Raw genomic sequence first — 24,785 nt, forward strand, 5'->3', positions numbered from 1 at the left:
CATGGACTGGATTACTTGTCCCAGAGGTCTGGCCTTTTATTCTGTTCTCTGAGGCAGGGAGCAGATTCTAGAAAACCACTCCTCATGGTCCCCTGCCACTGGCTTCTGGTTAGGTTCTTTCAATGGGAAGTCCTCTCTCTCTCTCTCTCTCTCTCTCTCTCTCTCTCTCTCTCTCTGTGTGTGTGTGTGTGTGCGGAGGAGATAAGGCAGGTGCCCCTGGCAACCTCCACTCCCAAACTCCAGGGATAGAAGAATACTCACTACATGAGTCCTGCTGGGCAGCAGTTCTCTGGAGTGGATGATCTCTGAATTCCTACACCATCCTCTGTTTGATTTTCAATTCTCAGAAACGTCTTTCAAAGGAATACCTCTCTTAAGTCTCTCCATTAAACAACTTAAAAAGTACTTTTTTGCTCAGCACAATTCTTTCTGATATTAAGGGACCTTGTAGACAGCTCATGAAAGGACCATGTCAAAATTTTTCTCTCTCCACCCAAATCAGTCATTAACCTTTTCACTCACAGGGCATATAAGAGGCATCAGTGGCCTGGGAAAACACAAGAGAACTGGATGGGCAAAATATTTGTGTATCTATTATTAAAATGCCTAACACTAAGCAGGTGATGTCCCAGGTGATGGGGATACACAGATGAGGAAGAGATTCAAACTGGTCCTGCCTCCAGTGTCTATTGAATGAGAGAAAAGTTCAGTCACAGGAAGTCACATAGATGAGCCTGTGCTCCCAGGGATGTACAGTGAGCCTTGCTGTGATTCTTATTGAGAAAACATGAAATTGACATATTAGGGGACAATTTGAGCATAATAGGATTCCATGTTGGTTTATGCAGCAATTTTTCCATGAGAAATGCTATGTGAACACACAAAACCATGCATGTCTAGCAGAACAGAGACAGGTACATGAAGATGGGGTACCAGTCACCATAAACACCAGTCTGCTGTTATAACTTTCTACAACTTTCAGACAGATAAATCTTCTCCACCCCTTCACAGCTCACAAGCAGCAGACTTTCTGAAACCTTCTTCTATAGCTAAACTTCACCAAAGTAAAATACTTCCTTTATTTAAGTGTTGAGGTACTTCTTAACCATTTTCCATGCCAAAAAATATTGTACCACATGTGTTGGTTTAAGTTTGTATTAGTATGTTTAAATTTTTGAGATAGGTTCCCAAACAGCCCAGGCCGCCCTCAAACTCACGTTGTATGCAAGGATGACCTCGAACTTCAGATCCTCCTGCCTCTACCATTCCTCCCAGTGCTGGGATTTCAGGCATGAGCCAACATGTCTGGTTTATACAATGCTATGGATATAATTCAGGGCTTTGTGCATAGTGGTGAGCACTCTATCAACTGAGCTGCATCCCTGGCCCCTTGTTTTAGTTTTTATATTTTATTTTACCAGTCAGTAGTGAAGTTTTGGAATGTTAGGACCCTAATCACTTTACTCATAAGCCTTTTGAATTTTCATTGTGTAATTTTGTACAGCATGAGGATTATACAATGAAGCAAAACAAAGTACACTTTGAAGGAAAGAGCAATGCTGGTTAATACAGGAGAGGAAAGGGGCAGAGTTCACTGGCCTGGACTGCAAGAGTAGGGCATGGGGACAGGGTACTGGAGGAAGGGCAGATGAGATACCTGGAGAATACAGAGAAGGAAGTATTGTGGAGGAAAAGATCAGAAAGCAGGCAGGGCCTGCTTGCACAGTCTTCCAGGTGTGGGAAATGGAGAGGGGCCAAGAAGGAGCTGGACCTTAACAAGTTTCCAAAGGAAGTGGTAGGTGAGCTGGGTACAGTCATCTGTCAGGATGTATGGGAGACTGATTCCAGGAACATGAAGATACCAAAATCTGAAGAGGTTCAAATGTCTATGTAAAATGATGTAACTCTTGCATATAACTCATGTATATCACCCCCATGTCTATAAAAGTGTCTCTAGATGACTTAACATACATAATGTAGTTGTCCTAGTTTCCTTTCTGTTGCTGTGATAAAACTCTGACAAAACAATTTTAGGGAGGAAGGATTTATTTGACTCATACTTCCAGGTCACAATCCATCATTGAGGGAAGTCAAGGAACTCAAACAAGAACCCGAAGTCTAAACTTCTAAGGAATGCTGCTCGCTGCTCACACAGCCTCATGCTTCCCTAGCTTTCTTATAAACCCAGGCCCATATACCTAGAGATGGTATTGCTCACAGTGGGCCAGGCCCTCTTGCATCAATCAACAATGAGGACCACGCCCACAGGCCAATCAGATGTTGACAATTCTACAATGGAAGCTTTCCTCTCAGATGACTATAGGCTGTGTCAAGTTGACAGTTAAAGCTAACTAGGATAGTCATGAAAAGGAAACCTAATCAGTTGTTAGACTGCATTACTTGAAGAATAATGGCAAGATAAAAAGCCTGTACGTGTTTACTACAGCTGCCTTTTTTTCTAGTATTTTTCGGACCAAGGTTGGTGGAATCTATGGACAGAGAAGGTGACAGTATAATGCAAATTCCATTTCCCCAGTGATAAAGTGCAAAATAATTTGTTTTGAGCCAACAGGAATAGCCAACATTGACACATACGCACACTTTTAATATGTATATTAAGTTGAGCATATCTACTTATGAAATGTAAGCTATTGGTCTTGTAATATATGCATATTTAAAGTCACATCAGAAGAAAAATACATTTCTTATTAGTTTATTTTTTTGAGAGAGGGTCTCATGAAGGGTGGCCCTGAACTCACATGGTAGCTAAAGATCATCTTGAACTCCTGATCCTCCTGCCTCCATTCCCAAGTGCTGGGATTACAGGCATGCACCAGCATGACCAGTTTATGTGGTGCTGGGTATTGAACCCAAAGCTTCATGTGTATCAGACAAGCACTCTACCAATTGAGCTACACCCACAACCCCACTAGTTACTTTTAAATTGCTTTTGGCACTCACATACTTGATGAGGTTTTCGTTCTTTTCACACACTTGACAAGCATTGACAGCATCAATGCTGACCTTCAGATGAGCTGCCCTTCCTCTTGCTACTGATTTAACTCTTTACCATAGCTGGAAATACGGTCCAGTCTCATATCTTTCTAAAAATGTCAGCTGTACTGTCAGAGAAGAGTTTGAAAAGCCACAGCTGCCTCTGGATTGGCATGTTCATCCAAAGAGATCAGGTTTGGGGTAAAAATTTAAAACGTTTGTATAAACACTTGGTTTAAAAAAATTAAGCATTTTTAAAGATTATTTTAGTTTTAATTGTGTGCATATGTATGTAGGAAGGTATGTGCATATGTATGCCCTCAGAGACCAGCAGCACTGAATTGCCTTAGAGCTGAAAATTATATTCAATGGGGAAGAGAACAGAGCTAGAAAAGGCTAAACAAGCAAGAACATGAACACAACATACATACACACATATACACAAACAAACACACATGGACACATACAAATACACATAAATACATGAGTACACATGCACACATGTATACATGCACACACATACATATAAACACAGTGAATGCCAATATCCCACCCAAGTCCACAGGAAGCAATCCTAACTTCCCATGTGTTATTTGTCATTTTAGTTCAAGACCAACCTTGTCTACATAGTGACTTTCAGGCCAGACAGAGCTACATAGTAAGACCCTGTCTGAAAAGAAAGGAAGGGGGCTGAAGAGATGACTCAGCGGTTAAAAGCACTGGCTGCTCTTGCAGAGGACCTGGGTTTGATTTGTAGCACCCACATGGAGGTTAACAACTGTCTGTAACTCCGGTTCCAGGGGAATCCAATGCCCTCTTCTGACCTCCGCAGGTGTTGCATGACATGGGTGCACTTAAACACATGCAGGCAATATACTGATATACATAAAATAAAAATAATAAATAAAATATTTTTAGATAGGGAAGAAAGAAGGGAGGGAGGGAAGGAGGGGGGGAGGGAGGAAGAAGGAAGGAAGGAAGGAAGGAGGGAGGGAGGGGGGGAGGGAGGGAGGAAGGAAGGAAGGAAGGAAGGAAGGAAGGAAGGAAGGAAGGAAGGAAGGAAGGAAGAAGGAAGAGTGGAAGAGAGGAAAGGAGGAAGGCAAGGAAGGCAGGCTCTTAATGTTGCTATAAGCCTCTAACTGATGGCAAATCTTTTCTTTTTAATCAATTCAGTTTTTAACCAGCATACAAAATGTTAGATATCAGTTCATTTTAAACAAAGCATTTTATTGGACTCCCTGCCCTCTCTCTCCCTAGTCCCACCACCCTTATCCTCCGTGTAACCTGTACCCACAAGTCTCTTTTCCTCTCTCATGCCCCATGTGTCCTATTGCCCAGCTCACATCACTAATTGTTGCCTATTGTTTTCCTCTCTCTTGCTCTCCTAGCTAGTGTTTTAGACTTTGCCCACATTTACCCACGTCTTTATATATCCAAGCAGACTAAACATTGACATGGTTTGAACATTTTCATTTTCTCCAAAAATCATGGTATATAGAGTTGGGAAATACAGCTTAATGGAATGTGTTAAGGACATGAATGGGTTACTGTCTACACAGGAAATGTTTGTGAAAGTGGTTTGTCTCTTCTATCATGTGAGGACACAGTGGTCCTCTTCTTTTGAGGGTGGATGAAATGCCAGCTTCCAGAACTCCATGAAAATAAATATACATTCTTATAAACTTTCCAATCTGTGGTGTTCTATTCTAGCAAAACAAAACAGACTAAGTCTCTGTCTCTGCCACTGTCTCTCTCTCTGTCTCTCTGTCTCTGTCTGTCTCTCCGTCTATCTCTTTCTGTCTCTCTGTCTCTGCCTCTGCCTCTCTCTCTCTCTCTCTCTCTCTCTCTCTCTCTCTCTCTCTCACACACACACACACACACACACACACACCTCTCAGCATATCCATGGTGGACAGGTCATGGCTTCACAAACCTATTTGTTTAACTCATTCAACTCTCACCTTTACAGACACACACCCTGTTCCTTTTTTTTCTTCTATAATGTCTCTCCCTTATGTTCTAAACACATGAGCTTATTAGCCGATTTGACATCAGTTGCATAGGATCATTCTCATTTACATCAATAACTAGTCTGTTTGCTTTTTTCCATAAATTTCCTGTTGATTGAATGAGCCTACTTAGCTATCCCTGGTGTAGTAAAATGCCATTTATTACATGTCTACAATCCCAGAAATCTTAAATAAACAGAATTTATCGTCTCATTCAATGGTAATTGATTTTCTTCATGTTTTTTGGGAGCACTCCAACTTCCTAAAGGAACTCTAAATTATCAATACAAGATTAACCTACATTCAGTGAAGTTTCAAGATTTTTCTTCTTTCTTTAGTGTGATTCACTTGAGAGAAGCTTAAATTAGCTCCTAGTATACACACAGTAACACATTCAGAATCAAAGAAAGAATCCAAATATGGTGCAAAGTTTGAGATCTAAAGAGAAGCTAGAACATTTACACTAGAAAAGGATTCATACTAATGCTGTTCACCAACGAACACACATTGCTTTCTGCCATAATATGTTGTAGAAATTGGTCATTATTATTGTAAAGGCCCAGGAGATGGCTCAGCAGGTAAAGGCACTTTGACACCAAACCTGATGACCTAACGTTGATTCTAGGGACCCACATGGTAGAAGGAGAGAACCAATACCCACAAGTTGCCTCTGACTTCCACATGAGTGTTGTGGCATGTATTCACTGCCCTTCCCAATAAGTAAATAAATAAATGAAATAAATTTGTTTATATTTCCAGAAAGAAAAACATTATAAATTGTAATTAGGTATTGCCTTTCTGATTGAGGATTTTTCCTTAAGAAGGCCACACATGCACATTCATTCAGTAACATACTGCAAAACAAATAAATTCCCAGGAAACTCTGATATCATATCCATCTAATGAAAATATAAGTGTCCCAAAAAAGGAATAACAATAATGTAGAAATCACACAGTGGGAATTCTGTGTCCTCAAGCATGCACATAGCACACAATGAAACTATAATGTAAACTCTAATGTGCTATAAATTTTGCTTAATACCAGCATTGATGAAAACGAGTGTATCATTAACTGTGATTTTGCTTGACTTTTTGGATTTGAAGGAGTGCTTTGGGGGCAGTTTTGATGTCCTAAGTCTATTTTAAAAAGAAGTCGATATGTTCTTTTTCTCCAGATAAATCTTCTGCAGAGCATCCAGGCACTCAATAGTTCTCCCTTACTGTAGAGCCCAGGAAAGGTGTTCTATAAATGTCTGCTTCTAACAGTTATAGTAGATTTCTATGACTTTTCTCCTTTAAGAGAACTGATTTAACATGTCTCTACTTCAATCTCTCTTAGCTCCTGAAGTTCCTTAAATTGGCAGTTTCTTACTAAACAAAAAGGATGAGGGACATACATGGTGACATACATCTGTAGTCCCAGCACTGGGGGGCTGGGACAGGAGGATCATGAGTTCTAGGCCAGTCTGGAATACAAAGCACACAGCTGTCATAAGAAGAAAGAAAAGAAGGAAGAAAAGGTGGGAGGGAAGGAGAGAGGATGGGATGGAGAAAGAGAAAAGGAGAGGGAAAGGGAAAAGAAGGAAGGTAGGAAGGAGGAAGGAAGGAAGGAAGGAAGGAAGGAAGGAAGAAGGAAAGGAAGGAAGGAAGGAAGGAAGGAAGCTGGCTAGCTCTTTGTGTGAAAGAGAGAGAAAGAAAGAAAGAGAAAGGAAGGAAGGAAGGAAGGAGGGAGGGAGGGAGAGAAGGGAGGGAGGGAGGGAGGGAAGGAGGGAGGGAAGGAAGGAAAGAAGGAAGGAAGGAAAGAGAAGGAGGAAAGAGAAAAGGAGGGTGTGGAGAGGAGGGAAAGGGGAGGGGAGAAAGAGAAGAAGGGAGAAGAGACAAGAGAAGGGGAAAGGGAAGGGAAGTAAATCTGGAATTAACTTGGAATGTGAAGCAAGTACCTAACATTTAAGAAACCCCAGCATATGTAAGTATCTATAGATACTTATATATATTTTATATATAGATAATATAAATATTTATAATTACTAGATAAGCAATAGAGGGAGGTTCTTTTAAAAATTATTATAGGTGCATCAACACATTCCTCACATAACTATAAATTCCCAGGTTGCTTTGTCCATGTAAATTCCTGGTAAGGACTCAAATGAATTGGCTGGGAAAGCTGGGAAGGCAGGATCTGCCTGTCAACGGGAGGCAAGTGGGGCACGTATTGGATTTACTCATCTAGGATGGTATATTAGTGAGACACAGAGGCAGACACCAATCCTAACTTGAGTCACAGGAAAGGAGAAACACGCAGACCATGTTTTTTGCCAAGTGCAGAGGCCCCAGAAGATCTGCAGGAAAAGGGAGGAAATAGAAGGCCAATAACAGGGCTCCAAGCTTAAGTCTGGGTGCTAGTTTGAATAGTAAGGATCTAAGGATGAATCTGAGTAGGAAAGCGGGTGAAGGAGCAGATGGACTTGCTTCAGGACAATGGAACTATTCAAAGAATTTCAGGTATTCTTGAAAGATAATTTCATTGGCAATGCTGTCAACCAGAATATTCTATAAGCACACTTTTTGCCTTCTCCACACTCTGAATCAATAAACACTGTGTGCTCTCAGGGCAACTGTGTCTGAGGGCATGTTCATCCTTATGCATGCCCTTAAACCTTTGACATTGAACTTACTGGCTTCAAAGTCCTCTTGGAAGAGAAACACATTTGTGTATTGCTAACATTCCCACGACATAGTTAACAAATCATAATTAAGTTTCTCTTTGTATAAAGACTCATTTAATGGGAAAAGGCAACATATTAACTACAACTTTAGTTTGGAACTACTCTTTTTTTGCAAAATATGCTATATTTTTATCTTTTCCAGTTTATAGTTAGTCCAAAACTGCCCATTTTTCTTATCTAAATAGTCACTGCTTACATTGGCAGCTTTAGGAGAGAATGAAAATGGCAGGATCAAGGGGACTTTACCAAACCATTCTTGGCTCCTCTAATGTGCTAATCTCTCTAATCTCTCTCTCTTCTCTTCTCCTCTCTCTCTCTCTCTCTCTCTCTCTCTCTCTCTCTCTCTCTCTCTCTCTCTCTCTCTCTCTCTCTCTCTCTCTCTCTCCTCTCTCTGATTGTGGAGGCCAGAGGATGATGTTAAGTGTCTTCCTTGATCGTGGTCATAGTTTTTGTCAATGACACAAATTAGAGACACCTTGGAAGAGGGAATCTCAGGTCCAAGAATTTCTTCCAATGGTTTGGCCTGTGGAGCAGTTTCTTGATTGCTAATTGATAATGGGAGGGGCACTGTGGGTAACAACCACCCCTGGGCAGGTGGGTCTGGGCTGTATAAGAAAGGTAGCTGAACATGAGCCTGGGAGCAAGCCTCCATGATCTCTGCTTCAGTTCCTGCCTCTAGGTTCCTGAAGTTCCCACCTTGGCTTCTCTCAATGATGGACTGCAATTTATAAGTACAAATAAACCCTTTCATCCCAAGCTGGTTTTGGTCAGTGTTTTATCACAGCATCAGAGAAGCAAACTAGAACAATCGTCCCCCACCTTATTTTTGAGACAGGGTCTCTCATTCAACCAATTCAGCTAGACTGGCTGGCTATTGGGAGCTCCAGGGATCCTCCTGTTTCTACTCCCACCAACACTGGGGTCACAGGTGCGCATCATTGACACACCAGCTTTGATGTGGGTTTTAGGGATCAAACTCAGATCCTTGTGGTGATGTGACAAGAATTTTACCCACTGAGTCATCTCCTCGGGGGCTATAAGTTACTATCACGATCTTCATTATACACACAGTATGGAAAACGGCCACTGGATTTGACAATTGGAATGAATTTGAGACCTTACTAAGAATTAGTAAAGTGGAATCTACAACAGGTAGTTAGCTTGAAGGGCAAGTTTAAAATAGAGATACTGATTAAATACGTTAATTGCAAAAGCTAGAATTTGGAAAGTAGAAAGACATGAGACATAGTAGAAAGAAGTTCAGGAAGAGAGCCCTTGTTTCACACAGAAAAGACCGGAGCTTGCATGTACTATGTATGAGTGAACTTCTGTCCAAACAAATAAACACCTTTAAATTCACTACTTCACCCAGTGTTCCACTCCTCACCATTTGTTTTTGCTCTTTGTTATGGTTTGAATCAGAAATGTCCCCCAAAGTCTATGTGTTTGAACCCTTGGTCCCCAGTTTGTGGAGCTGTTGGGGAAGGTTATGGAACCTTTAGGAGGTGCAGCTTTGCTGGAGGAGGTATGTCACTGGAAGTGAGCTTTGAGGGCTTTTAGCCTGGCCCCACTTCCTGATGTCTTTCTCTGCTTCTTGTATGCAGATAAAATATGATTGCTCTGCTTCCTGGATGCCAGGCTGGCCTCATACTCCTGCTGCTAGGCCTTTCCCATCCTAAGAGACTCTGGAACTACAAACCAAAATAAAATCATTCTCCCTTAATTTGCTTTTTGCTAGGGTAGTCTATCACAACAACAAATAATAACAAATAAGTCTTGTTTGCAAATTTTCTCTCAGTTAAAGCAAAATACATACCCTGACTGGGCTCTAGAGATTTCTCCCATCTTAGCAACTGGTCACATCCCCTGAGCAGTATGCTTTCTTTCCCTCCACCCCTTCGAGTCATCTCTTCCACTGGGTTCAATCAAATAATATTTATGAAATTGTCTGATACAGACAGCCAAGAATGCCTCTCCGCTTTCAGGTGAAATGTTTGCCTTTCTTCAGTTCTTACCTTGAATTCGTATTACTGTTGTTCAGATAAGGGTGTGTGTGTGTGTGTGTGTGTGTGGTGCATGTGAGCCCTACTACATTCTATCCTCCTATCACACATCTTAAGGCTTCAGAGTGAATAATTTCATGCTATTTTGAGCACCTCAGTTGTTGGGCTTGAACAAATGCCTTGCTATTTCAGGTACTTTTATCTTGTCAGCATTTACCAAACATGTATGCTTGCCAAATTTATTTCCAAATCAATGGATAATTCTGTCCTTGACACACACTGACAAAGTCCAGGACAAAACTGTTTACCTTGGATTATAAGGATTTGGATCTCGTTGTATTTAGACTGTGAGCATCACAAGCTGCAAAACAGAGTTTGAGAACATTGTCAAGCTTTATGGGAACCAGTAAACCAAAGAGAAACCTTTCTGTCTGCATGGCCAGCCTGTAGAATGGTGCTGTTAGTATCGTTGATTCTAATGACTCAAAGAGGTTTTGTAAGCCATCAACTTCAAAATAGTACATGCAAGATTTTAGATGAAAGAAAAAGTCAATAAGCAGTGTTTAAAAAAAACAGCATATGTATTTAGTCCAGAATCAGTAAAAATGTTGGGAAAATTGTGACAAAAACAAATAGATTGACAGAAAGCCCAACGGCTCCTTCTCCATGCTGGATCTCCTCATAGACAAAGCCCTACACGTGCAACTTTTTCTTTGAAGCATTCTTTTCTTTTTTTTTCTTCCTACTTCCACACAACATAGAACTTTTTTTTCTTTTTGCCTCAGTGTATATTTTTATTGAATTTTTGTACATTTCATACAATAGATCCTAATCATATTTAGACCCCCTCCCCTACCAGCACCCCCATGCCCCCTCAACCTGATTTCTTCCATTCTGTCATATATGTTAAGGCCTTCGGAATCAAGTTTGTGTACCCAGATGTCCCTCAGTGTGAGCTCATCCACCAGAGTCTAGTTAGTCTATCTAGTGTCACCCCGTTAAAGAAGACCAACTCTGCCTCACCCAACAGTAATCAGCTGCCAATAAGTTTTTCAGCTAAGGTTGGAGCCTCCTTCCCATTTCCTGAGAATGGAGGATAGCAAGAAACAGTATTTCCACAGAATTTCTTAAAATCCCTGGCTAACTGTGGGGTATCACTCTATACCCCGGCTGGAGCATGCATAGTACATAGTATTATAAGCAAGCAAGCATTTGCTAAGCTTTCCTTGAGGAGCTCAATGAACTGCAAAGAATTACTTTAATCTATCAAAGTTGATATCTTTCAGGTTTATGGCATATTCCAAGAGCAAGCTCTGAAGCTTACATAGTTTTGCTATCTTTTAGGAGATTCTTTTTGCTTACAAAAACTAAATGGTCACCCAAGTATTATTAAGCACTATAGACTTCAATAAACATTGGCAGCCTCATAAAGGGATATGAAGACACATTCTGTGTGTGTGTATGTGTGTGTGTGTGTGTGTGTGTGTGTGTGTATGATGCTGGGGATCAAATACATGCTAGACAAATAATGTACCACTGACCTACTTTCCCACCTCTTAGACAAGCTTTTAATGCCGATCTGTCCCCACCTCCCATTGACATACTTTGAAGAATTACATAATTGGATGTAAAGGGTCTTCATCCTCTGTACATTCATTTTTAATTACAAAAGTGTCCATAGATGGGTTTACACCCCATTATGACTGTGCCATGTTGTAAAAGATACTCACTGCCTTCTTCCTTAGTTGACTACAATCTTATTCTAATGCAATTGACCTGTGAGAAGTCACTAAATGGAGTCAACAGAGTTGATCCAGTCAGAGGAGCAGAAAAGGGACTAGGGTTAGGATTTATTCATTCTTATTTAAAATACAAATTTTATACTGATGGTCTCATCAAATATGTAGCATTGTAGCTTTATGTTAGACATACATGTATAGGTAAAATTGATCAACAAAAGCCTTGCTGTTAGTCCCTATTGCCAAGGACACAGTATATGTGAGTCATAGAACAAACATGGAGAAATCAAGCTGGTACTGACTAGTGACCCCAAAGTATCATCTCTATTGATTAGCTTTCATGGTGCCGGAAGGTGCTATGCATGCTACTGGAAGAGAAAAGTAAGCATCAAACTTATCCAGTTGTGAACCCTGCAAACTACAATAGCAACTGGCCTGGCAAGCTATGGTACAATAGTGGCATGAATGTTATCAAAGTAACCAAACACTTTTTGATTGGATTTAAGGCCCAATTCACAAGATGGCACCCACAACTGGCACTGGCACTGTTATCAGGGCCAAGAACCTGTGACTAGACAGGTCACAGGCCATAAAGGAGAATCTACAACTATTATTCTGCTAAAAGGACACAGTTTTCATTTTTTAAAAAATATGAATTATTGTTATAGTCATAGACTAATGATCTCCAAACTCACTAGAGAACTCTCTCCTTTCAACAGATGGAATTAACACAGAGACCCACAATTGGTCAACATGTAGACAATAAAGAGACTGCAGAGTGCTCAGACATAAATGGGACACCTACATCATACCCTTTCCTCACAAGGCTCAGGGATCATTGTAGAGGGGGGAGCAGAAAAGTTGTGAGAGTCAGAGGTGGTAGATGAATATAAAGAAACTGCTTTCCAGACACAAGAAGGCAGGTCTACAAATTAATCCAAGCACTTGTGACAGCTTACACAAGACTTGTGCAAACCTAAAACATTTGAAAATACAGCGCAGAGAGAGGTGGGCAAGAAGCCCCAGCTCTAGCTGAGGAACTATTTTGTCAATTGATAGATTATAGAAGAGAAGACTTAGTTGTTTTAAGGGTATAATTACAGGTTTATCAGGTTCCAGGGTATGGACCCACAGCCAAGAACATTTGAGAAACACAAATTAGACTTGATAACTCTTAAAAAAAATATTTAACTGGGTGTGGTGGCACATACCTTTAATCCTAGCACTCAGGAGGCAGAGACAGGAAGATCTCTGTGAGTTCAAGGCCAGCCTGGCCTACATAGTGAGTTCCAGGATAGCTAGCTGGGGCTACAGGGAGACCTTGTCTCAAAAAGACCCAAAAAAAATAGTAATAGTAGAGGACATGAAGTGAGGTGGTGTAGGGAGGTGGGGGTGGACTTGATGAGGGAGGATGTTCAGATCAAAATAAATTGCATTAAATTCTACAAAAAATCAGTGAAATATTAAAATTAATCCATCATTTCCATTCAATTCAACACACATCAAAATATATGTTAAAAATAATTATTTGGAATATTTATTTATGTAACTGTGTGTGCTGCATGTGGCGGAGTGTAAATAGAGAAGAAGAAGGCATCAGATATGCTGGAGCTGGAGTTATGAGTCCTGACATGAATGCTGAGGTAGGAATTTGGGTCCTTTGCAAGAGCTGCAAGTGCTCTTAACCACTGAGCCAGCTCCAATACATAGCTTTTGAGCATTGCTTTCCACAAGTTGATGAGGATCCAAAAAAGACAGATGACAAATATGTGAATGTGGTGATTTGGCTTTGCCCAAGGCAAAGGACAAACAGGTCCTTGTTCTCAATGAAGTTCCTAGACCCTGAGACTGGTACTTTTACTATATTTTATCCACTCTGCTATGGGCCCAGCAGGTGTTCACTGGGTAATCACTGAATTTATTTGTATAGCTTACAAAAAAGCCTTATACTTCATATTAGCTTTTCTTCCTGTGTACAAATTGTTTGGGTTTTTTAAGTCTAAAAGAAGAGTTTCACTGAGAAATACATTATGTCCACGAGTATTGTGATTCAATTCTACCAACTTCATAATCTAAATGTAATATCTAATAAGTATGCATATGGTTCTAGATGACACATCCTTAGAGTCTGTTTCCACAAGGAAATTCCTCCCTGTGAAGCTTAGAACTCTCTAAAGGAATCATTTATCCCAGCACTCAGGAGGCAGAGGCAGGCTAATCTCTGCAAGTTCAAGGCCAGCCTGGTCTACATAGTGAGTTCCAGGGGTTACAAGGAAACCCTGTGTCAAAAAGACCAAAAAATAAAAAAAAAAAGCATTTATCTTAGTATCTTCTATTAATAAGCAACTGGTCAGATTTAAGCTACCTGTATACTATGCCCACCACCAAAAAAGACTTGGAATTATTAAAATGTTTCACACTATCATGCTCAGCTCAGTAAATATTGCATTAACAAAGGGAATGCAGGACTTCTTTATGTCTTCCCCACAACGAAAGGCATGCCACGCTCTGTTTTTCCAACTGAAGGATGTCACAGCATAGAGGGTTGGTTCCTGTCAGATATTCAACTTGAGCAAAGCCCTTCAGCTCACTGAAAAGAATGCAACCTGTCAGGAAATGAATCAATCCTATGAAAAAATTACTAGAATTTGACCAGAAATATCACTTTGGTGGCCGCGTGTCACTTCTGGCTGCAGTCATCCTAATAAGGACAGGAAAAAAGGACCAAGCAACAAGCACGTCAGGTGTAGACTGGAAAACCCATGAGGCTCATTCTTAAAGTTTATCATTTCTTTTTGAGTGCTCCCTGTAGACAAGATCCTAGGCAAAGTCCACTTCCTATAACATTAGGCTGTACCTACAAAGCATGAAAACCCATGAAAATGAAAATTCAAAAGAAAAGAAATGGGTATTGCTGAGCTGGGAGACAGATAACCAGGTTATTTGGTGACTTTGCAATGTGCATAAATACTTGCAAGTGAAAGCTAGCCAAATGTGTCCCATCTTCATTCCAAGAAATACATGGATTCAGCCTTTAACAGATGAGAGACACAGAAATCTTCATGTCATACAAGTTGTAAAAGTAAATTTATTCCTGAGGGAAGCTATGGAAGTGTTTAAACCGTATGATTTGTGGTATATGTGTGTGTACATGTTTGTGTATGCATGCATGTAAAGGTGCATGTGTGTGCAAGTGCATGTAGAAGCCAGAAGTCAATGTTGAGTATCTTCCTCAATTGCTCTTGAGCTTATTTTTGAGACAGTGTCTCTCGCTGTATCTGAGATACGTCACCTGCCTCCATTCTCCTAGTGCTAGAGTAACTGAGGTGTGCCATCACGCTTGGCTTTTTTATGTAGGTGCTGGAGATCTGAACTCACATAGGTCCTCATGCTTTTCTGGCAAGCACTTTACTGACTGAGCTATCTCCCTAGTCCCTAGGGTTTTCTTTTTTCCACCCAAGAGGTTATTCATGTTGGTATTTAAGGACAAACTTGAAAAATAGATGAGTGGCCTCATTTATACAGAAACTGGCAACAATCTGTTCTTTAGCAATCAGCCTGGTAGTCAACAGCTGACAGTTATAAGTAAACTGAAACCGTCATAAGTATGGGTTCTAGCTGAGCATAGTGGTACACATCTTTAATTCTCACATTTGGGAGGCAGAGGCAGGCAGATCTCTGAGATCCAGGTCAGCCTGGTCTCCATAGCAAGTTGCAGGCCACCTGTGGTCCGAAAAACACAATAATAATAATAAAAATAATAATAATAATAGTAATAGTAGTAATAATAAGAGCAGGAGGAGGAAGAAGAAGAATGAGTTCTAGGCATATTCAACACAGGGGCTGTCAGCTATGTGCAGCTACAGAGCTCTTGAAATATCCTCGTCTAAACAGAGGATTGCTTGCAATTGTAAAATGTAAGTGGAATTTTGATATCTAGTACATCAAAAATCTAAAGCTTTGCGTGAATAACTTTCCTATAATCCATACATATTGAAATTTAAAAAACTGTTAGATATATAGGACTAATAAGATATATTATTAATATTAAATTAACTTCACTTTTTTTCTTTTTCTATGTAGTTGTATTTGTGCCTTATATTCAGTTCCATTAAACTTCACTGCTCTAGACCTAGACTGTTGTGACAAATCCTGAGCTGGGCAATTCATTTACTATTACCGTATCTGAAAATAGAACTAATAATAATAACACACCAACTTCACAAGTTTTTTGTGTGTACATGTGTGCACGTGTGTGTGGGGGGTGCATGTGTATGTGTACCTGAGGAATCCAGAAGTCTACTTCAGGAATTGTTCTTCAAGATTCCATCCACCTTGCTTCATGAGACAGGGCCTAGATTTCAGCAACTCAGCTAGATTGGGTGGCTAGTGAGTCTGCGGGATCCTCCTATCTCCACCTCCCAGCTCTGAGATTACAGGTACACTTCACTGTTCTCAGCTTTTTTCACCTTAAATGTGGGGACTGAACTCAGATTCTAATGCTTGTGAGGCAAGAACTTTACCAACTGAGCCACCTCCTGCACAGGCTTTGAAAGATTTATAAACGAGTATATGGAGAGCAACACCTGGCTTATATTATATACTCAACAAAACTCAAATGCATGAACTCTCATTGCAGAATACTCTGAAACACAGCTGTTTACCTTCTGCTTGAATACTCCCAGAGATGGGGATCTCACATTTCCTTAAGACAACCTATCACATTTCCAGACAACTCTGAACATGAAAAAGTTCATTCCTGAAATGATTTAAAAAAATCTCTTTGCAACTCCAACTCTTTTGCGCTTCTTTATATGATTCTGACAGAGGCAAAGAGAGAAACTGGTCATATTCCAACACTGTATTTCTGTGGAAAGTGATAGAGACATCAGTGTAGGAAATGGGTTTATTATAAAATCCTATAGAATTTCTTGTCAAAAACACTTACTGACCCAGCAAAATGTTTTCAGTGAAGAGATATTCTTTTTCTAACTTTTAAAACCTTTTAAATTTCTTTACTATTGCTATTATTGTCATTATTGGTGTGTGTGTATGTACGTATGTGTGTGTGTGTATGTATGATTGTGAGTGCAGAAGCACATGTGACACAATGTGTATGTGGAAGCCAGAAGACAACATTTAAGAGTCAATTCTCCCCAATCATTGTGGGTTCTGGAAATCTAACACAAGTCATCAGGCTTGTGTGGCAAGGCAAGCACTTTTAGTCTCTGAGATATCTCACCAGCCCAAATCATTGTAAATGTGATTTCTGGGGCTGGAAAGATGGCTCAGCAGTTAAGAGGGCTTGCTGCTCATGTAGAGGACAGAGTTCAATTCCCAGCACTTAAATCAAGTGGATCACAACTGCCTATAACTCCAGTTCCAGGGGATCTGATGTCTTCTTCTGGCCTCCATAAGCATCTGCATAGATATGAAACTATATGCGTATATATATATACACACACACACACACACAAACACACATACATGTGAATAAAAGTAAACCTTTTGAAAAATAAAAATAAGAATACAATTTCTCATACATGTTCAACATTCCCTGTCCTCCAGTGGAGTCATCCCTGGGTTCAAGGACACCTTCAATTGGATATATATGAAGTGTAAAGGACCAACAAGGGCATCACCTACCCAGATCTCTCAAGCAAATGCCAAGAATGACCAAGGTCACTGTAATCTATTCCCAATAATTTCTGAAGGTTTGTCACACCCTTTCCTCCTTTTAGACTAATTTTGAAACTAGGGTTTTGCACAGTTGGTGAAACAGCTCTGTCTTAATAAGTTACTAATGAAAAGGAATATGAATACAGTATAGATTTTATAAGTCTGGATTTCCTGAAACTGGTAGTGGCTCCCCAGGAAGTCAACACTTTAATGTGTGAATGTCTCAGGCTTTTTACAATTTTGAAACATAATCTTCAGGCTCAAGGTCTGTGCCAAATCCAAACAGCCTTTTCTCACATTCCAAATGACAGAAGCGGCTCAGCAGTTCTCTTCCCCTCAGTCACCTCCACTGTCAAAAGTGAGTAAGTATATATGTTTCTTGCCTTCTGGAGAAATTCCAGAAGAGTCTAAGATGAAACTTGTAACCTAGAACTTCAGGCTCTAGGGAAGCCTGGTGACTCAGCTGGGTGGCCTTTGGAGTGCAGCCAGATAAAATATAAGTCCTGCTTCTGTGGTTTTTTTTCCAGTTGCCTTGGGCTTGAATGAAGTATCTGCTGGATATCTGTAGCCTCCAAATTGAAACATCCCTCCCTGAAGGGAGACTCTTTAAATCTGGGAAAGTAAATCAAACTTACAAGGCTCAGGAAGTAAACAAAACTCACAGGCCTCCTGAGCCTTACAAAGCCCTCCCTAAGGTTATATAAGCAGCAAAAATGCTGAGGAAAAAGACTCTCTACCTGCCAAGCTGCCTGCAGGTCAGAGAGCTCCAGGGATGCAACTCTTGTGAGGAGTCACCTGTACTGGAGTGGATTTTCATGATGCAGCTGCCTTTAATGCCCATGTTCCTGTAAGTAACCCCACTAAATTCACATGCTAAGTTAGAATTGGATGGAACTGTTTCTTTGGTCTTTCATCAGTCACTATTTGAGCTGAATTGGCATTATGCTCACGTCTTCCTGAGAAAAGTCACATAGAAGTTGTGAAATCCCTCGGTCCCTGGGTCTTAATATGAAAAATGAGACAAAAAAAACATTCCCTCTTTGCAATAGAGATCATGAGCACCAGACAGCAGTCCTGATGCACTCTGTCTGGTAGGTAATCAATAGCTAGCAGCCACTCTCACTGCCCACTTGGATATGGTTAGGCCTCACTTTATAGATCCTCAAATGACTACTGTCACCCAGGCCTTACCCTGTCACTTTCTCTTCTGTAACATTTTCCAGAATTCTCAGTAGAAACTAGTGCCCTTTCCCATTCAAAGCTTTTGCTATCAGAATTCCACAAGTAGATGCTAATATGGAAATAAATACCAAAAAAAATGAAATTAAAATTTACCAACTGAATTGTTTGGACAGAGAGGACTTTGCAAACTGGCCTAATCTGAGAAAGCTCAATATAAACATAATTAAAACTGGATCTTAACTAATAAGTAGAAGTTGAATAACCAGGGAGAGAGGAGGTGGAAGAACAAAAGTACTGGGAGCCATGTTGGACAGGTGTGAGTCCTGGTGGCTTGAATGAGACAGGCTTGATAGAAGCAGGTAGGTGACAGGAAATGAATGACTGGCATAAGCTTAAATTGATGTGGGATTTAGAATAGTATTTTTTTCCATTCAAGAAGCTTCTGTGTTTTTCAGGACCAATTTAACAGTGTTTGAGTATAGCCATAAGCAATCCAGAAGAGGACCAGAAAGATGGCTCAGCAGTTTAAGGTGATTGCCACTACGCTGATGTGATGGTGTAAGTTCTGTTCCCCTGGAACCCACAAGGTAGAAGAAGAAAACTAATTCCCATAAGTTGTACTCTGACCTCTACTAGGCATATGCTTTCCCTCGCATATACATATAGACACAGATACAGACACACAGACGCAGACACACACACGCACACGCACACACACACACACACACACACACACACACACCAGCAACAAATAAATGAATGTAAAAAAGGAAAAAGAAATTCAGAAGAAAACATCAAATAATTTTCCTCAAACCTTCAAAGTCATCTATATCTCCTCTCTCTGTGATGGGCCAGGAATCATTAGAGTTCATACAAAATGCTAATTTGTGTAAAATGAAACCTCAAAATGAATGGAAGTCGATAACGAAATAAATTGAGTTATTTAACAGCTGTAGGGAGATGATACATACTTGCAGATGACCCTGATTAGAAATTAGACTCTGCCCTAATGAAGGGTATTCTTATTTTATGTTTAAGTATTCTTATGTTTTCTAAGAAAACAAACAAAACTGAAAGCACAGTACTTTATATGAATTGATAACTCAGCTAAAACTGGTTTCAATACACTGAGACAATCAGTATTTAAGTGTTTAAATAGATATAAATGCTACATGCAAAACACTAAAACATAAATACAAACAGATTTCAAGTTCAACTACATATGGTGCCAATGGTTGCATTTATTCTTGTTTTGAACAAAAATAACCAACAATAGTATTAAAATATTTACCAACTGTTAGTACTCAAGTACAATCCAACCAGAAAATTAACAACATCCCAAAAGCAGAATTCAAGGTTATGATGTTCTTAGTGGCTGTATCAAGACATGATTTAAGGGCTATTGGGGGAGTAGCCTCTAAGATACTAGGGTAGCGTAGCCTCCAAGGGATATGGAAAGGACCCATTTACCTATTTGTACAGAAATATTGAAATATTTTTATATCATCTAAGAATGTATCAATCATAGTGGCCAGATCACCCCAAATATGCCTAAAGCACAAAAAGGTAGCAATCAATAAAGGAGCGCTCAGAAGCAAAGTCTGAAAGATAGTACAGCACTCTTCAGTCTTACTATAATTAAAATACTTCACTTATGCCTGCTACATGGTATGCTTTCAAAAATAACCATCTGACACGACCCAAAATTAAAATATGCATTACTACAAAACTACAGACCAAGACCAGGGCAACTGTGCCTAACTGCTGTGAAGTTTAAAGTGCTTCTCAATGTTGCGATTCTTCCAGAAGTAATGGACTATTCAGTAACAAACACTAGGGCAGCAGTCTGCAGCTAGCCCTCATGCAAGCAAGTGGAGCACAGCAAGGAGCTTCTTCCCAGCCAAGGAACTAAAGAATTGTTTGTGCATTAGTTACTTAGAAATCTGTTTTTAGCAACAGCACATTTAATTACAAGAGGCACACAATTAAAATATGCCTAGAGAGGCAAAATCAAAAGCAAGCATTGTAGCCCTTGATGCAAAATGCCTAAGTTCAATGCTGATAGTGGTAGCCCTTTGTTCATGCAGGAAACATTTCCATAGTCTCCTGGATCTAGGTCAGAATCTACACTTTCCTGCTATGAGAACCTCTTTTTACCATAAAAAATAATTCTGCATATGTCCACGTCGCAGCAAGAGTTGTTCTTTGAGAATTCATTCATTGCAAAAACACCTAATGACCAAAAGCTAGTATGAATTTCGTGATGCTTTGAAATGCACTATACTTTATGCAGCTCAGTAGCGTATCCACAGTTTTGAAATATGCTACTTCCTCCTTGAGCTGAGTGAGCTAATGTTCATTTGACAGAGTGTGGGTTCAACTCTCCAAGTAACCACAAGTTTTCACCAACTGTGAAATTCTATTCTAATACACCTCCAGAGTTGGTTGCAGAATTTCACCAAAATATATGAAGTAACTGGATTCTTCAAAGGGAATACTTGTTTCTTCAAAGGGAATACTTGATCCAGTAGCTATAGAATGCTTATTATAAATCACCAGTGGAAACAAGATATCTTGTCTCAGGGAACATTACAGAAGCGACAGACAGAATACAAGAGCTGGAGTTTGGAGAGAAGTGCTGTGAAAAACTGTCTTCTGAAAAGACATAGCCATTGCACTCATGAACTCCCTGCAGCTGTGGTTACCTGAATGAGACTGGACCCATCAATAGTCCATCATTGGCAGGGGAGGGGCTCACAGGGCCCCAACCCTCACTGAGAGACTATGGACAGTTAATGGGTGCTGGGGGAGTAGAGTGGAGCAGAGTGATACTTTCAATGGTGTAGCTACTAATAAACTGTCCATATTCCAGTAAATAACCCCAGACTCATGCTCACACTAGCAGCAACAATCAAACTCTGAGTCAAAAGCAAAACAGTGACATCAAAGCAGGAGGGGCTTCCTGGGAAGGAGAAAGGGAAGAATGAGAAAGTGTAATAGTGGGAGAAACCTCAGCATAAACATAAATGAAACTGTAAAAGAATAAAGACCACATAAATAAAGAAACCACCAGTGGATTTTAAACTAGAAAAATAACCATGTGTCCACATTCTGCATGAATAATCTGCTCCAGGAAAAATGGCTCAGGATGGAAGGATAATGCTAGGGATTCCATGATGAGGATTCCTGTTTCCTTTTCAGTCAAGAGATTCATATACGTAAACAGGGGACTGTATGCAATTCTCCTTCCTTGACCTCATCTGTAGATATTGTTTGTTATTACTAGTAATCAGCCATGTTGTGAGTCATGCTTATTTTCCTGCCCAAAATAAATAAATAAATACATAATCTCAATTATTTGGAGAATTTTTCTTTTCTTCTTTTTGGTTTTATTTTTACTTGTTTGTTTTTTTTGAGACAGGGTCCAACTATTTAGCTGTGACTGGCCTAGAACTCATTTTATAGACCAAGCTGGTCTCAAACCCACAGTGATCCACATGCTTCTGCCTCCCTCCTGCTGTAATTGAGCTGGGATTACAGGCCTGAACCACCACATCTGGACTAATTATTGGAAAATTTTTAAAGGGCGAAAGAAAAATCTTATCTTGAAGGAAGGGTACCAGGATTTCAGATATACTATGCCACAAATTTTAATCAAACTCACAACAGTAAATTGGTAGAATTTAAATCAGACCTAAAAAATTCTCCCACTTTCACACGTTTAATGTGTTAATTGTCACTTAGATATTAATCTTGTTAACAGCTCTAAATTACAGACCTATGGTGTATAGAGGAAACTGCTTTGTGCTAAAATGATTATATGTGTGTATCTTTTAAAGTTCTATACTAGGAAATATCTTCTTTTGAAAGCATAAAGAATTTCTGTAAAATCCATACTCAAAAATCTAGAATCGTATGTATAGAACTTGTGTTAATAGTTTTTGATACTCTAGTGCCTTTCTGTTATTTGAAGCGCAGTCCTTTGTACATGTCTATAGAGTACCGCTGAAGCTTGGTTGCTAATGATATTCTTTTATTCGCCACCAACTTGTATAGTTGTAACTACTTAGAATTCTTTAATCTGTTTATTTAATTATGCATTTAATACATTGTACCATTTGTCATTTTGACTGTTAACTCAATAGGACTATTCTCCATCATTCTATTCAAGCTTTTCAATCAATGTTATTACATTAATGCCTAATCTTTACAGAAGGTGTACAGAACATCAAATTGAAGTTTGAGCATGATTGTCTCTCTATAAAGGAATCATATCACTCTAGCTTCAACTGGTGAAGCACAATTAAAATAGGTTGACAGACTTAAAATTGTTCAGACACTCCTCTTCCTATAACTTCCATCCTAGATTTTCATTCTGTTTCTTTAGTCAACGATTTAAACATAAACTTTTTTATAGATACAAACAAAAAATAATTATTCCTTCAGAAATAAGATTCATAGCAAGTAGAGGACAAAGTTTTTGATGGTCTTTCTTCTGAAGAGCATATAACAGTATCACGCTTTCTTTTCTTACCTTCTTTGCTTCTCCATGAAAGCTCCATAGAGCAAAGAAATAGCATGTCTAGTTACCAATTTATTAATGCCAGTCCTCAAACACAGTCTGTGTTTACATGATCAGTGAATCTTGGCTATCTATTTAATAGTGTTCCAGGCTTTCAAGTCTTTAACAAGCTACAATTTGGATGAAGATTACAATGGAGAAGAATTAAGAAATATTGTAAAGATAATTTTTTCAAATATCAATTTAAATATTAATGTAGCTATAAAATGAACCAATTATGTTATCCTTCACAATCAAGTCCACTGGCAGTAGGAAGCCCTCTCCTGGACATCCTGTCTCCAAGCTCCTGTTAAAATTGACCCCCAATCTTCAAAACCTGAATGGGCTTTGGGTAAGCAGTGCTTCTGGACCTATCTGGTAAGGTGCAAGACTATTCCATGTCTTTTAAACCAACAGTCACACACACAAATTATTTAGAAATATATGTGTAGGTTATTGCAGGATCAGAAAAATTATCTTCATTTTTTTTTCACTGAAATTTTCATGAAAAAAGAGTTTCCAGTTCTCAGCTTCTAGTAGGTAGCTGTGAACTACATAATGGCTAGGGAAAGCAGAAGCCAATTTCAGGACTCTGCTCCATCCCTTGGTTTATCTACCCTTTGAAAATAGGGAACTTTTCACATTAAGTTTCAAAGAAGGCTCTTGTTATTAGTAGCTTTGATGTTTAAAAACGGGCAGGCATAAAAGGAAAGCCTCAAGACAGAAACTTTATATAGCCTTCAACCCACAGAGACCACTGATCAGGAGTTCTTGGTTTGGTTAGTAACATCCTTAAGTGGCTCTCAGAAAGCCTTAACCTATAGCTGACAACTGTCAAGAGTTGGGGGGAAAGGGCTTTCCTGGGCACTACCTCCTCCCAGTTACCCAACAAATCCAGATTGCTTTCACAATGCCGGGGAGGGGGGGACAAGAGAGCCTCCCTGACATCCAAAGATGGCCTGTCAAAAGAAAACTCCAGGCACACAACAGAGAGAGAGAGAGAGAGAGAGAGAGAGAGAGAGAGAGAGAGATGCCCAGAGGCTGTGACCCCTGCCTGAGACTTTGCCTACAAGTATATCCCTCTGATAATCACAGAGCACTCACAGGTGTGTTGAGAATACAAGCAGGCGCCTTCTGCCAGGTTATCATGTAAGAGGTCAGATGCTCTTAAAGGTGGACAGTAGCAGGCTACCAGCAGACCACCTTAGCATTAGAAAGAGCACCACTGAACCCTGGCGCTTTCCACAGACCATGCCAAACTCCCCTAGTCTCACTGGAACTCCACTGACTAGATAAAATGGATTCACAAGAGCTTTTAGGAATGCCCACCTTTCCAGGATTCCAAAAAGAAATAGTACCATTAGATGGCATGCCCTTCCCTATGAATAAAGCGTGCGGTGTGTGTGTGTGTGTGTGTGTGTGTGTGTGTGTGTGTGTGTGTGTGTACACGCGTACGTGCGAGTATTTGTTTAAAAAGAGATAGAGCTGCCTGCCGGGGGAATGCATATTGCCTCCCTTCCCAACACACACACACACACACACACACACACACACACACTCCAAGCTTTTCATCTTCAAGTCTCAACATATGTGGATGCCAGAGAGCTGAGATTCATTTCCCTATTCAAATAACTTTAATAGCATATAGAGCATGGAAGATGAAGGTGGGGAATGGGGGAGAAAGTACGCTTCCTCCTTGCCTCCCGCTCTGACAGGATAAACTCGGTTTTCTTTGGAAAAGCTACTTAGTGTCATGTCGGACGGAGCCCTGAGCCCCATTCTCCACCAGCAAGCTCCCCGCGGGGACCATGGACTTGTAAACTGTTGCTGTGGCCTTCTGTCACTCCACCAATAAATCAGAGGACAGAGCACGCTACAAAACTTCTTCGCTT

At 40.0% G+C, this 24,785-nt stretch overlaps 1 protein-coding gene across 1 annotated transcript in view; it reads right to left on the minus strand.

The window, feature by feature from the left end:
• Positions 1 to 24,785, minus strand: part of LOC115070472 — a 156,372-nt gene that overhangs the window by 130,698 nt on the left and 889 nt on the right. The window lies entirely within an intron of this gene.

Source organism: Nannospalax galili, unplaced genomic scaffold, assembly GCF_000622305.1.
Source record: "Nannospalax galili isolate Female #2095 unplaced genomic scaffold, S.galili_v1.0 scaffold135, whole genome shotgun sequence".
NCBI classification, from domain to species: domain Eukaryota; kingdom Metazoa; phylum Chordata; class Mammalia; order Rodentia; family Spalacidae; genus Nannospalax; species Nannospalax galili.